At 40.5% G+C, this 15485-nt stretch overlaps 1 pseudogene; it reads right to left on the reverse strand.

The window, feature by feature from the left end:
* Positions 1-293: 293 nt before the first annotated feature.
* LOC148082861 (uncharacterized) lies at positions 294-8463 on the reverse strand (annotated as a pseudogene).
* Positions 8464-15485: the final 7022 nt, after the last annotated feature.

Raw genomic sequence — 15485 nt, forward strand, 5'->3', positions numbered from 1 at the left:
AGAGGAGAAGGAAACATTCCGGAGTGAGGTAGATGAAGTGATGAAGAATATCCCTACAGGTGGGAGAGTGGTAATTGGGGCAGACTTCAATGGACATGTTGTTGTAGGAAATAGAGGCCATGGAGTGATGGGCAGGTTTGGTATCCAGGACAGGAACATAGAAAGACAGATGGTGGTAGACTTTGCAAAAAGGATGAAAGTGGCTGTAGTGAATACTTTTTTCCAGAAGAGGAATGATGTTACATAGAGCATAGGGTAACTTAAAGGAGTGGACGTAGGAGTACATAGCTAGACTACATCTTGTATAGACGATGTAATCTGAAGGAGATCAGTAACTGCAAAGTAGTGTTGGGTGAGAGTGTAGCAAGTCAGCATAGGATGGTAGTTGGCAGCCTGAACCTGGTGACAAGGAAGACGAAGAGGACAGAGGAAAAACAAAGGACAGAGTGGTGGAAGCTGAAATTACAGGATTGTTCTATTGTTTTCAGGGAGGAGTTGAGAAAGAATATAGGTGGTCAGGGAGAGCTCCCAGATGACTTACCAACTACATCTAATGTAATCAGGGAGACAGGTAGGAGAGTACTTGGTGTGTCATCTAGAAGTAAGTAGATAAGGAGCCTTGGTGGTCGAATGAGGAATTAAAGGACTACTTAAAGAAAAAGAGGTTGGCAAAGAAAAAGTGGGACACTAAGAAGACTGAAGAGAGCAGACAGGAGAACAGGGCGATGCAGCACAAGGTACAAGTGGAGGTGGCAAAGGCCAAACAAAGGGCGTATGATGATTTGTATGCTAGATTGGAAAGTAAGGAGAGAGAGAATCATTTATACAGGTTGCATGGGGAATGGAGAACAAGCAGTATTTGCTTTAAGAATGTTGGTAAAGAAATACTGAGAAGGTCAGAGGGAGCTGCATTGTGCCTTTGTTGATCTTAAAAAAGCCTATTACATGGTGCAGAGAGAGTAACTATGGTACTGTATGAGGAAGTCTGGTGTGGCAAAGAAGTATGTTAGACTGGAGGATGATAGTGAATATATTGGTAGAAGGATGCTGGGATTTGGAACTGCCAGACAGGATGTCTAGAGGAAGACCAAAGCAGCCGAAAGGAAAATAAGAAGATGTTTATGTTTCCTTTGAAAGAAAAAGCAATTCCTATGGATACCATAATTTCTTAGTTGTATTTAAAACAACCTCTGACTGCTCACCACTTATTGATATATTGACTAAAATGCTTATGTTATTGAGAAGCTGACCGTTTTTCTGGTATGACATTGTCTTTTAAGTATCAGACACTCAGTCCCCCAGCCTATTGCCAAGACTAGCTGAAACCCAAAGAGAAGATTTGAGAAAAATACATGTTTGAAAACCTTGATAATGAAAAATAGTTGTTACAGTGATTTACATCTACTGAGGATGTTTTACGATCTAACTGGTTTAAAGTGATAGTTCACCCAAAATTAACACTCATTTTCCACTCACCCTCATTTCATTTAATAGTTAGGATTATTTTCAAAGTAATCTGATACTTTTTAGAGTTGCAGCCAAAAACATTTTTCAATTTTATGTGGCGACTGGAGCTTAGTTTTCTTCATCTTCTTCTCCTTTTAAAAATACACTTAAAAACACTCAAAAATCTCCTTGGCCACAGCGCTCTTGTCACCCATCATCCACTTACTAAAGAGAGCAGCTAGTCTTCCTCACCAATCTATCCAGCCTCTTCCTGTCTCTGGCTGCGATACTAGGGTGTTTTAAGTTCCTTAACCTGCCCTGTCCAGAGGATGCCACTGATCATACACACTGGTTAGAGCTCTGTTGAAAAAAAAAAATCCTACTGATATCAGTTGTAACTAACCCGAACTAGCTTGCTTCTGTCAAACCTGTTTCCCTGTTGACCAATTTTATCACCATTAAAATATGGGAAAAAAACAACAACATAAGGTACATCAAACACAAATATATGTCTTACACATAAAATATACACAAGGATCCATTGATCGAGGGACTTTTGAACAAAAACACATCATTTATTCATCATGATCATAATACATTATGCATAATTTCAAGCTTTTCATCTCTATCTTAAATTAAAGCTAAACTGATTTGTTATTGCTCAGTTATGGCTTGAAAAACGTTCTCTTAGGGAACAGATGGTTTCCTCATCTGAGACTTTAAATTATGTTAAGGCTGTGAACACCAATTCAAACTTGTTCATGTTGCATTGTTTTTCTCCACACTAATCAAATCAGTTTGAATTGAAGAATAAAACACATCTGTGTTGTTTCCTTGCTGCCAAATTGAACAAGAGTGAAGCAGAGAAATGACAACTGGAGCTTGAAATCAGATCATATGTTGTCTATCTTGAGCAGGCTTCAGTGCTGAGTCATCACAGAGAATGATTTGTCAGCACATTTTGCTGATTCTCGAGTCGCATAATGCAAATGTGCCGAAAGACTTAAAGATGATAGGGTGACAGCAGAGTTAAAGTCAAACTACAGAGAGTTTGACTATGAATTATTTAAGCTTGGTTGAGTTAAAGGAATGTGCAATTCACAAACTAAATACACAATTAATATTTTAGAGTCAATTGTCAGGCAAGGAGGTAAATGTAGATTCAGAAATGGATCACCATTGGAATTAATCATTCAGGATTGGGCAGATTACTTTGAGACTCATGATTTGATTGAAGATATTGAGGTTTGCAGGCTGTTGAAACTGGTGACAAAATGTTGCATTTCAGTTTGCTGACATTTAGGCGGATGATATAATGGGTAACAAAAAGGGGGGGCTATGAAGCGACGTCCTGTGAAAACCAGACAGAATGTCAAGGGTAGCAAACATTCCACTATGAGAACCAAAAGAGAAACCAAAAATATTCAGCTGAAGACAAGGTTACAAAAAATGAAGAGACCTAGATGTGCTCTCAATCACAAACACAAAAGCTTTATTTTGCCTGCCAAATTGTAAAATAAACACTATTTTAGCAAACTAGTCCTTTTTTGGTATATTAAAATTAAGTGGCCTCTCCCCTTCATCTTTACAAAAATCTTCACACAGAATTATTATTAGACTTTACCCAGATACCACCTCATCCTGTGTATAGAAGAGAGAAAGATAGAACATGTTCTTGACCACTTATCTAATCTTTTACCCCTTGACCAAAAATCCTTTATGGCGGATGATGGCAGGTCAATTCTACCTACAAGTGACCATTCATTATGTGAGTTGAAGAACATTCAATCGAATTACAAGTCTGAGCAGCAATTCTGTTATCTGCTTTTGGGCTTTCTTTGAAACTAGAGTGATTATCATAAGCTATTATTCAGGAGAAATTAAGGTGTGCAAACAAACTAATTAAAATAAACTAAAAAAAATACAAAATTCAGATCACATCCAAACATGATTTTTCGAGATGACTTTTATAACAGAAGAGAAAACCTAGTGCTGTATTCTGAGAGTCAACATTTGTTGTCTTTCTATAGAAACTGTTTTGAATGTTTAAGTATATACTTTATTTTCAGTGCAAGTATGTCTATAAGCTGTACATGAAATAAAAGACAGAAACAACTTGAAAAAGAAACCAGAGGTGAGAATCAAAATCAGAAACTTTTATTGCCAGTGTTGTATACACAACATTTCCAACAAACTTTTCAAGAAGTGCACCATAGCGTTAAGCTTGTATTTGACTGGGAAAGTTCAAACAAAAGGTTGTAATACCTTTTCCTGGAATGATTACACCCACATTTGAAAAACCTAAATGTCTATATTTATATGAACTTTTCAATGTATACAAAAAATTAAATTTAAAAGTAAGGATTTAAAACAACTGGAAAATACAACCTTCATGAATGTTAAACCAGCTTTTGCAAAGACCTTAGTTGTGACTTTGCATGTTTTGCAGCTAAGGGCATATGGACAGCTGCTTATACCGTCTTTTAAACCTTTTGCCACCAACAAGCTGGAAAGCCTTGATGACCTGGCGTGGTATTTGCAGCTGACACAACGAATAAAACAGATGGTGTGTTCCCCTTTTGTGTTCACAGGTCTGCTGTGAACAGAATTGAACGGACACCTTGGTTACAAAAGACCGCAGTCAGACTTCCGGTTATGGCCGCGTAGGAAGAATACGCATGTGTTTAAGGCTCTGAAAAAAACTCCTTAAAATATTAGAAAGGAAGCTTCTGAGGGCGAAATAGTAATTTCTCAAGTCAATGGTGACGCTTAACAAACTAGAAATTACTTCAATAGCTACTAAAAACGACGACTAAGATTTTGAGAAATAATCTTCTGATATGCTGGATGGAATAAAAGGTATCAAATCTGAACTACTGTCACAGTCGAAGAGAATTGGAAAAGCGGAGGAGAGGATTGTGCAGACAGAGAATGACATCATCCTTCTTCGCAACAAAGTTGGAAAACTTGAGCGGCTGGTGGTGAAACTCAGCGAAAAGGGCAGGAACAACAAGATCGCAGAAGACATTCTAACTTGAGACTTGTTGGTCTACCTAAGACTGAAGGTATCAATCCCTTCACATTCCTGGAGAACAGGCTGCAACAGATTTTCAGTGACATCATTGCCACTCCGCCAGTAATCGAGAGGGCTCACCTTGTTGGATACCTGGACCCGGAAAAAACTTCCCAGCCCAGAACCCTCATTATGAAGTTCCTCAACTATTGGGACTGCGCAGCAATATGGAGAGCCGCCAGGAATGATGGAGAAGTCAAGTTTTGGGTGATCAGAGAGTGAGCTTTCCAGGACCTGCCAGCAGAGACCAGAGAGCAGCAGTGGAGCTTCGACGGAGTTAGAGCCAAGTTTCTATGTGGTTTGCTTTACCCAGAGAATCTGATCACTACACACAACGACAAAACCAGGATCTTTGGGACTGTCACGGAGGCTGAGGATTTCATATGAGGCATGCTGGGATCACCTGCGCCCTCAAGTATGAACACTTGAGGTATTCACTGACTGCTTGAGGACTCGATTTTTTGTTGTTAAATCTCTGAGGTTATCTTTCTAAGTTGTAAATGAGCCTGTGTACACAAAGGAAAAGTTATCATCCCCCTTTTGGTTGTTGCAACCTGTGTGCAGGGTTTGGGGGGGGATTTGGTTTTGTTCTAATCTCAGTGGGGTTTTGTTTTTGTTTTAAAGTGTTGTGTATTGAAGTCATGAAGTGAAAAGAAACAAGGTGTTTCAAAAGATTTACTTTACTTAACTAATATACAAATGAGGATGTCTAATTTGTTGGATATAAAACTCTCAAGCCTGAATGTATGGGTCTGAATAAAATGGTTAAACTAAAGTGCTGGGAATGGTTAAACAAATGAAATCTAATGTTGTGTTTCTACAAGATACTCATTTAATAGGGAAAGACTTGTGTAAAATTGAAAATAGGTGGCCAGGGCAAATTTGTTCTGCTAACTTTAAAACTCAGGCTCGAGGAGTTATGATAATGATTCATAAATCATTTCCTTTTCAGCTTAAGAGGAAATATGTGGACCCATCAGGTAGGTTCATTATAATCAGTCGAACAATCATTTCTATACAGATTCATTTTGTATCTGTGTATGCGCCAAATGCAGATGATCCCTTTTTCTATCAAAACCTGCTCCTCACATCCACGTCCAGTGTCCATCAGAGGCGACGAGGTGGAGATAGTTGACAACTATAAGTACCTCGGTGTGTGGCTGGACAGTAAACTGGACTGGTCCTGCAACACCATGAGACCACAGACCATGTATATAAGAAAGAGTAGACTGTACTTTCTGAGGAGGCTTCGATCATTTAACATCTGCAAGAAGCTCCTCTGCATGTTCTACCAGTCTGTGGTGGCCAGTGTCCTGTTCTATGCTGTGGTGTCTTGGGGTAGAAATGTGTCCAAGAGGAGTGTCAACAGGTTGGACAGGTTGATCAGGAGGGCTGGCTCTGTGGTTGGAATGAAGCTGGACTCACTGGTGACAGTTGCTGAGAGGAGATCACTGAACAAACTACTGTCCATCATGGACGATGACAGTCATCCTCTCAGCACTGTCATCAGTGAGTAGAGAAGCAGAATGAGTGCACAAATGCTCCTTCCCAGGTGCAAAACTAATAGACTCAAGGACTCATTCATTCCTCGGGCTATTAAATTGTACAATTCTGAGTTCGGGGGCAGGAGTGGAGTGAAAGTATCTGGATGTTCTGTTCTATGTTAGTCTTTGTATCCTTTGTCTTTGTTGTTTTTCTTTGATCTATGTTTTTTGTCTTTATCTTTAGACTTAGATTGTGACATCTTGTTCTTTCTCTTTATGTTCTTGTTCTTATTTTTTTTTATAAAAAAATGCTGTATGTATTGGCTATTGGAAAAAAACAATTTCAATAAAGTTTTACCTTACCTTACCTTACTTTACATTATCAGATTAAAAAGGACATAACATCAGGTGATTTTAACTGCACACTGGACCCGGTAGTCGATCGTTCAACTGGTTTCGACAATACACATCAAAATATTAGGAAAGTATGAAAAAAGTATATAAATGATTTAAACTTATTGGAGATCTCGAGGCACCTTTATCCTAACCAAACAGAATTTTTGTGTTTTTCAAGTACCCACAATACATACCCCAGGATAGACAATTTCTTAACATCATACAGTTTGTTGTCTTTAGTCCAACAATGCTAGTATGACCAAATCTAAAATATACTACTATCAGTTGGATACACTAGAAAAACAAATTAAAAAGCTAGAAATTGAGTTGTACCATAACATTGATGAACATAAAAAACAGTAACTACTTATTTTGAAAGGACAGTACAATGAACTAACTACAAATAAAATTGCATCCAGCCTGCTATGGCTAAAACAATCATACGTTTCATTTTCATACGTATCATTGTTTCAAGCAACAATAAATTCATTTGAAAGATGGAATAATTTACCAATCTCAATGATTGGTTGAATAAACATTGTAAAAGGTCAATTTTACCAACATTTTTGTATATTTTCCAGTCTATGCCCCTCCCTCCTCCAGCCAACATTTTTTCTTTTTGACAAAAAAACATAATTTTGTGTGGAATGGTAAACACTCACAAATTCGCCTTTCTCTCTTGTATTTAACGTATGATCGTGGTGGACTTGGACTCCCTTTTTTGAAACTGCCACTCAACTTACTGCTGCCACCCATTACTTTTTAGATGTCGAGGCCCCATCTTGGATAAATATAGAAAAAGAATCAGTCCGACTTCTACTAAATCATATCTGTATTCAGCACCGACTCATTCAGTATGGCATCAATCCCATGTTTTCTTAAACAAGGCATTTGAGATTTCCTGTTTTTCACCAATCTGGGGGAATAATAATTTTAAACCAGGTAGGTCGGATATGGGATTTAGGCTTTGGTCAAATTAAGAAATTGTACTGTGAAGGTATTTTAGAATCATTTTAACAATTGATAAATACATATGACATACCAGAGATATCAGTTGAGGAATGGGAAAAATCATGTTTCTATTTCGTCCTTACTTGTGGCCAGAGGCGGTGCTTAAAGCACTGAATGTATCCATCTCGCGCATGTGCTGTTCGAGTGTTAATGCCAACAAAGTCACCTGTGACCCCTGATGACCCCGGATAGGCTATATCTTCCGGTGAGGATCTGTTCCTTTACATCTTCTCGCTGCACTTGTAGACCGCATGTCACCGAACTAGATCAAATAGATATTCAACCAGCTCTATCCGGCCGATCTGAACGTCGGGCTGCTGAGACTAGAGGCCCCACTTCTAGGTAGACGCTTAAAGAGTCCGGACTTGCTTCCAAGGTGAGTTTGCTGAATATGGAGAGGATGTTGTTCAACAGCATGTAGCCTCCCACTCCTCCGCGGCAGGCTCCCGCTTAGTGGGGGCCATCATTCGTATGGCCCTGCCTCACCTGCAGTTGGACATACCGCAGGCTCAGCCAGCTTCGGCCAGTGTTTTTTTCAGGGGGGGATCAGCTCCTGCCAACTTTACTGTGCCTCCATCCGGTGAATATTTGAGGAAGTTGCATTCATGCTGGAGGGACTCTAGGGCCTTCTCTCATGCAACCTCAGACGGCCGGACCCTGGCAGCCAAGTTTGGCTTGGGCCGCTTACCAGCTGTTGAGCCGACAATAACTGCATTAATTGTTTCACCTGATGAGGCTCTGAGACCGGATGCGAGGTGTCCTCATCCCCAGTGTCGCGTGATGGATGATCTGCTTCCCGAAGCCTATGACGCAGCGGCAAGCATGGGACGCATAGGCAATTCTATGTTCCATCTGATGCTTGCTTTATCAGAATCCCTACAAGAGGCTTCACTGGATGCTTCCGTCCATAATTTCAGTGACTCTTCCCTGCAGGCAACTCGCACTGATGTCTAGAGAGCTGGAGTGGTTTATGTCTACTCTCATCCAGGCTCGACGCCAGGTTTGGCTGGCACAATCTCCTCTGACGGAGGCATGCGGGAGAACCCTCCGCATTGTTCCTGTAGAACCGGGGGAGCTGTTTGGACCTGCAGCGCTAGAGGCACTTGAGCGCACTGTCCAAGCTTGACGGACTCAACAAAAGCTGTCCTGGCTCCGCAGGCAGACCAAGGGGTTATTCAGCTGCCCCCCAGCATCGCTCTCATGTACACAGACCTTTCGAGCCCCTGAGCAGCTGCCCTCTGGGCAACCTCAGACCTCACATACTGTCCACCGTACCCCAAGAGCCTCTCGAGGCCGGGGCACCTTATACTGAGGCATTGGGGCCGGCCGTCGGCTGTTTTTCCCAGCAGCAGCTCAGCTATTGGGCTGCTTCCACTCGGAACCCTTGGGTGCTCTCCACCTTGACCAACGGGTACAAACTTCAGTTCCGTCGTGGGCCCCACACTTTGGCCGGGTCAAGATGACCATCATACTCAACCCGGCAAAAGCCCAGACCCTCAAACAGCAGTTGTCTGTCCTCCTGGACAAGGTTGCAATCGAGCAGATAGATCCAGTGTTACAACCAGGAGAGCTCTACTCGACTTGCTTTCTGGTAACAAAGAAAGATGGCGGACTCCACCCTATCCTCTACTTGAGGGGACTCAACAAGGTTCTGAAGGTCCTGAAATTCCACATGCTCAGCCCTGCAGAGGTTCTGTGCACGGTTCCCAGAGACACACCACAGACAGTTTCTGAGGTTCGCCTTTCAGGGGCGTCATTTTCAGTTGAGGGTGCTCCCGTTTGGCCTCTCCCCTTTGCCGCGGGTATTTACCAGGTTTGTGATGGCAGCCCTCTCACCCCTGCAGTTGCAGGGCATGAAGATCCTGCCATATCTAGACGATTGGCTCATCTGTGCGCCATCCCAGTCTCGGGTGACCCTGGACACTACAAGCCTTCTTTCCCATGTGTCGGTCTCAGGGTGAACTCCACAAAGAGTTGCCTGCTTCCCCCGCACAGTTTTTCTCGGGATGACACTCGATATCTACTCGATGGCAGTCACCACAGCAGGTGGACAACATCCTCCGCCTCCTTCCCCTCTTTTAAGAGGGCAAGTGGTTGGATTACGTGGATCCTAGGCAAACTGACAGCTGCCACCACCGTGGACCTGACCCTCTTCGCCTGCATCTATGGGTCTGGCCGCTGCAGGGCCCAACCCGCTGTTGAGTGTTCAGATGCTGTCTGCGATATCATACTAAATGCCAGGGCGCATTCTACCTGGCTGCAGTACACAAATAGGTGGCAACTGTTTACTGCATGGTGTTCAGACACGGGTTAGGACCCTGTGCGCTGTTCAGTCTCCACAGATTCTGGAGTTCCTCCAGTCACTATTGGACAGTGGCCAGTCCCCTGCTACTCTGAGGGTATACTTGGCAGCGATTTCCTCTCGACATGCTCGGGTGGATAATGACACAGTGGGGTCCCACAGACTGGTGTCCCTCTTTCTAAAGGGTGCATGGCAACTATGTCCCCCACGCGCACAGTGTGCCCCAGCATGGGATTTGCACCTGGTACTCAACGCTTTGTGTCTACCTCATTTTGAACCCCTGGCTCAGGCAGAGCTGGAGTGGGTCTCTGCTAAGACTGCATTTCTCCTTGCCATTGCTTCAGCGAATCGTGTCAGGGAGCTACATGCCCTGTCTGTGAGTGAGTCATGTCTGCGGTGGAACTCAGATGGCTCAGGGGTTACCCTCTGGCCAAATATGGCCTTTCTCCCAAAGGTTCTGTCATTATCTAACCTCAACCATCCCATTCAAGTGGCACAATTTATTCCCCTGGGAGGGGAAGACAGGTTTGGACTGCTGTGCACTGTGCGGGCTCTGAAGACCTATGTAGCTGTAACCGCAAGAATAAGACGGTCGGACCAGCTGTGGTGGATCTAAGAAAGGCTGTGCTCTTTCCAAACAGCGACTAACTCTCTGGATCGTGGATGTTATTACCCATGCATATAAAGTAAGTGGTCACCCCCTGCCATCCAGGGTGACCGCCAGAGCGTTCTGTCACTCAGAATCCTTGTGGCTTCACGAGAAGATTATGCATTAACAGATCCTCTGATGACACCGGAAGATATAGCCTATCCGGGGTCATCTGGGGTCATGGAAGACTTTTTGGTATTAACACTTGAACAACACATGCGCGAGATGGATACATTCAGTGCTTTAAGCACCGCCTTTGGTGCTCATCCAGGACTCATAGAACCGTAGTTACATACGTAACTTTTGTTTCTGTCTATAACTCAGACTGTCAACACAAGGTTCAGACTTTTACAGTATGAATGGCTTATGAGAATGTACATTACACCAGTAAAGATACACCATTTCAATCCCAACATCCCGGATACATGTGTGAAATGTTATACTGAAAAGGGTACGTGACAAACTACAAATGTTTTGGAAAGAAATATTTGAGCTCATTTCAAAAATGACAAAAACGAAGATTCCCAAACTTGGTATTTTACACAGGTTTCCTGTTAATCCTTCTATGGATATAAGGACGAAAAAATGGATCATTTTCTGTATGCTTCAGGCCAAACATGTTATTGCAGTGAACTGGAAAATGCACAGAGCCTAACTACCAACCAATGGCTAAAGGAGATGACATGTAACCTGGCCCTTGAAAAGTTAACTTTTCTTGCAAAAGGTAAAATGGAGGACCTTAATTATTTTTGGACACCTTTCATTCAATTCCCTAAGGACACACCTTGTTGAATGATCAAGACAAATTTCTAATGACTTTGTTTTGTTTTCTGTTTTTTTATTTTATTTTATTTACACTGAGAGTAAACACTGGAAGTTGCTGCTGTAATGGGCGGGGTGTGGGAAAGGGGAAGTGATTTTTGCTGTATTGTTTTAAATTTTGTTGTGAAAATCAATAAAAATATGTATGAAAAAAAACAAACCGAGGACACTCCTACAATGTTGTGCTATTTCAAGTTTATTCTGACTTTTTATCGTTTTCTCTTTTGCTCAAATGGGGGATTAAAACATACTCACAACCCTCCTGCCAATTGTTACCAGGTACGAGAGCCATCTTGAAAAAACCATCAGTTCTTGTTGTTTTTAATAAATATGTATACTGGCAGAATGTTGCGACATGAGGTGACACACACCTCAGTGTACCTCATCTTCAACAGACACACTTTTATTAATATCATCCTGTCACTTAAACCTCTGGCTACTGTACTGTACTGACTGTGTGCTGAGCCCCCTCCTGTTTATCCTGTTGATATACGATTGCTCTGCAATTAACTCTGACTCTGAGTATAGATGCGAGAAAATAACCTCTGCATTTACTTGAACAAAAAACATATGATTGCTCAATAGAAGAGCAGTCGATAATGTTACCTGCAGCTGTGAACCGTTGGGATGCAGGGATTTGTTCGACATTTGTAGTTGGGCTAAAAAAGACCCTAATTGGAGAGGAAGTTGAATATTTAAAAGTGAGACAAAGTGAGGGGGAAAGAGTCAGTCAGCCATATATGTATTTATATTCAATACTTGACTCTTTCATCGGCTGTGAAAATCATGCAGTGCATCATGAAGTCTGTGTTCTAGACAAATACGCTTGAAAGTATCACATATTTTACCATGGCTACAAGCATAGCCTAACGATGCATACAAGTTGTAAATGTTTAGTCAAGTTGCTTATTAACAAGACTATTTCACTTTATTGAGAAAAGGTTGTTTTTTCAAAAAAAAGAAACAATTTAGTTCACCTCTAGTGAAGGGTAATGATCTGAGATCAATCAAATTGAGGTGATCAAATTGAAACCACAGAGAGACTAAAAGGGTCCAGAAAATATAATTAATATGTTAATTTGAGTGTGTCTTAAATTGATCTTGCCCTTCTATTGTACTCATCAGTATATGTCTGTACAAAACTCTCTTTCAATTGAACTATTAACATTAAAAAATGCACTTTAACCCCGCCCACTGAAAACACTTAATGTAAGCATTTGTCATGGTTGGCTGTTCCTTTCGATCAACCAATCTTCCTCAAATACCTAATTGAAAAGTTTGATGATATTTGGTGAAACTTGAAAATGTCACCAGTTGGACTTCATACATACTGTATTTCTTCAGCTGTAGAAGTAAAAACTTGGTTTGAGATTTCCTCACAGCACTCACATGCTCCCATGATCACAGTGTTGGTTGTCTGAAGGCACCTCCTAAGTCTGAGTGCCTAAGACCCTCGACTAGAGACATACTTTGGTTAAGAATGCTTAATTAAGTGTCACATTTTCAAAGATACTTTTAAAAATCAGTTCCATTTTATTTATATGCTAAATATTAAATATGCATCATATTGTCGGTCCTAAGTTGCTGTCACACTGTGTGATGTCAGAATTCTGACAACACCCACTCAGATATTGGCATGCAGAAGATGAAGACATTCAAAACTGCATCTAAGAATAAAATCTGTACTGAAATATTTCCATGACAAACGGTCTTGGGATAGTTGCTTAGGCATTGACACAAGCTTTACCAGCAGTACTGTGGTGGGTATATGTTCTTTAACAGGCAATGGGCCAATGCTGAAATTTCCATTACAAATAGCAGAAAAATGTCCGTCAAATGTAGCCAATCCACTTAATTCTAAATATCATGATCATCTATTTTCTTGAATACTTTGAAATGTCACCAATTTTTGAAAGATCTGCTGATCTAGAGACATGCTTGCATGTGTTCCTTACCATAAACACTTGAGAAATTATCCCAGCTGACAAGGAAATAAATAAATCAAGCATGCCATACACAAGACAAGTGATGAGTCGGCAAATCCATGCACTTTTCATCTTAAGATTTAAAGCGCACCTTCAGGCGACATCTCCCTTGTGCTGGCATCATGAAAACTAGTGACATATTTTAGAGGCATTATATAAAAAAAGGCATGCATTTCAATTTTGTGTCTGGCTTCACTCAACGCATCTCATTGCTGATCATGTGTTGACGTTTTGACATATTTGTGTAATAGCAGGCTGTCTCATGTCATAAAAAAAGCTTATTCCTCCTGAGAGTGGGATGGAATCTTGGATTCAATGATAAACTGCACTTGATTTTTCAGATGAGCTGAGAAAAGCTGCTTAAGCTTGAAGCAGTGATGAATGATGGCTTAGTGTTTTTTCGTCCAGTACAGTTTAAGATTCCTTTTGCTGGAAAGGCATACAGGAATTTAAGTCATGAAATGCAACAGATAAGCTAAAAGAATTGCTGTGGTTTCATTTTTAAATGGTTTGTATTTTAAAATGCACTTGGACAATCATTTTCACAAACATGACCAATTATTTCTAATGAATGGTTTGTGTCAATAATTGTATCACTCCTCTAAACATAATTTAACATAAAGAACTAGTAAACTAGGTACAAATTACAAACAAACACAGCGGAAAGTAACATGAGCAAAGTCTGGGGACATCAAATGGAACACAGCCGAAAGATTACAAGAATAAAGAGCGGAGTCCATTATGATGTGATGAGGGCTTTTTCAGTATTGAGCATTGGCTGCAAAAGCCTAATTGTATTTCCTCATTAGTCTGATGTGATGCAGCCCCTACTTGTCTCCTAAACATCATAGAAAGGTAAAAAGATATTATTATGTGAGGGCCGATTCAATTACAAACTTTCTGTTTTCTGAAAATATTTGGAAATGATTAGCACTTTATTACCTGCCTAGCTTTTGAAGATGCACACATTATTGAGATAAGGTCACTTTGGCAAGAAAACAAAAGTATAGTTTTTATTTACATTTCAATAAACTTTGTGAAATTTCAGCAGATAGTATGTGCATTAGGAGAAAAAGCAGAGCGTGGAAACAAGTTAATTATGAGCAATCTGAAGAACAGCGTTGCTCTATAAGTAATTAAGTATAACTTTAAGTCATTTGAAAGCGGGTTGCAAATGATATACAGCCACAATCAGAGGGATAGACTTCTCAATACTCAATACAATGTGTTTCTAAAAGTCTCATTTAACACCTTGTGTTTCTGTTGAAACCCTATATAAGTATCACACCACTTCATTTAGCATTTAGCAGTGTTGTATCCTTGAAACAATGTTTCCACCAGGCTGGAATCTTAACTTTGTTGAGATCTGTAAAACAAAGACCATTATGTTAAGTGGCCTTAGAACAAGTTCTAAAGTATTTATTGCATAACTTAGATTAAAAATTGAGAGAAATGAACACAGAAAAGCCCTAAATGAACTCAGCAGCTGTGACAGGTCCTGGCGATGGAACAAGAATGCTCTTGTCCAACCACAAGAATTATCCAGGTTTCAGAGGCCAGTGGGGAATACAGCAGAGAATCAGCACATCAACCTGGTGGCACATTTGGCAGCTTGATACATATGACCTGAATTGAGGTGAGTGAGGAGAGCTTGGAATTCTCAAGAAGAGTTTTGAAGTGACTGAAAGACAAGATACCCTGCAGTCATTAGCAGGACAATTTCTTTTTATTTAAAGAAAGTAAATACATGTTTTTGGACGTTTCAATTGTATGTAGAACATATTCTTACAAACACATCTTGAAAAGATAAATAGATGCAGCTCTAAGAGATTCTTCAAAAGTAGATTGTACCTGCTCAAACGTACATCACTCAAACTGCTAATGAAGCATTTAGCCTGTGAAAATACATATAAAAATAATTTCTCCATCCCCATCTGCTTGTTAAACACCCTCAAATTCAATTGTTTTTATTTCCCCTTCCTTGTCCTCTTCCATCTGAGCATAAAGTGCTTTACTGAAGAGGAAATATGAGTCATGAGTGACCACTTAACATATAATAGAATAAAAAACAGATGCATTCGTAATGGGAAGTTTTCCACACTTGTGGTTTAAGTAGTGAAATTATCACCGTAAAGAAAATACACATTAACATATTTCCCCCTCTTTGCTTTCCAGAATAACCTTTTGTTGTGGTAAAGACAGAAAGAAGACAAACAGAATAATAGTTTCTGAACTGAGAGTGAAACAAATATAGAATAGAATATAGAGTAGAATCTAAAATATAGAATATATTGTTCTATGGATTCAAAATGAAATA

Source organism: Callionymus lyra, chromosome 4 (assembly GCF_982586985.1).
Source record: "Callionymus lyra chromosome 4, fCalLyr1.hap1.1, whole genome shotgun sequence".
NCBI lineage: Eukaryota > Metazoa > Chordata > Actinopteri > Syngnathiformes > Callionymidae > Callionymus > Callionymus lyra.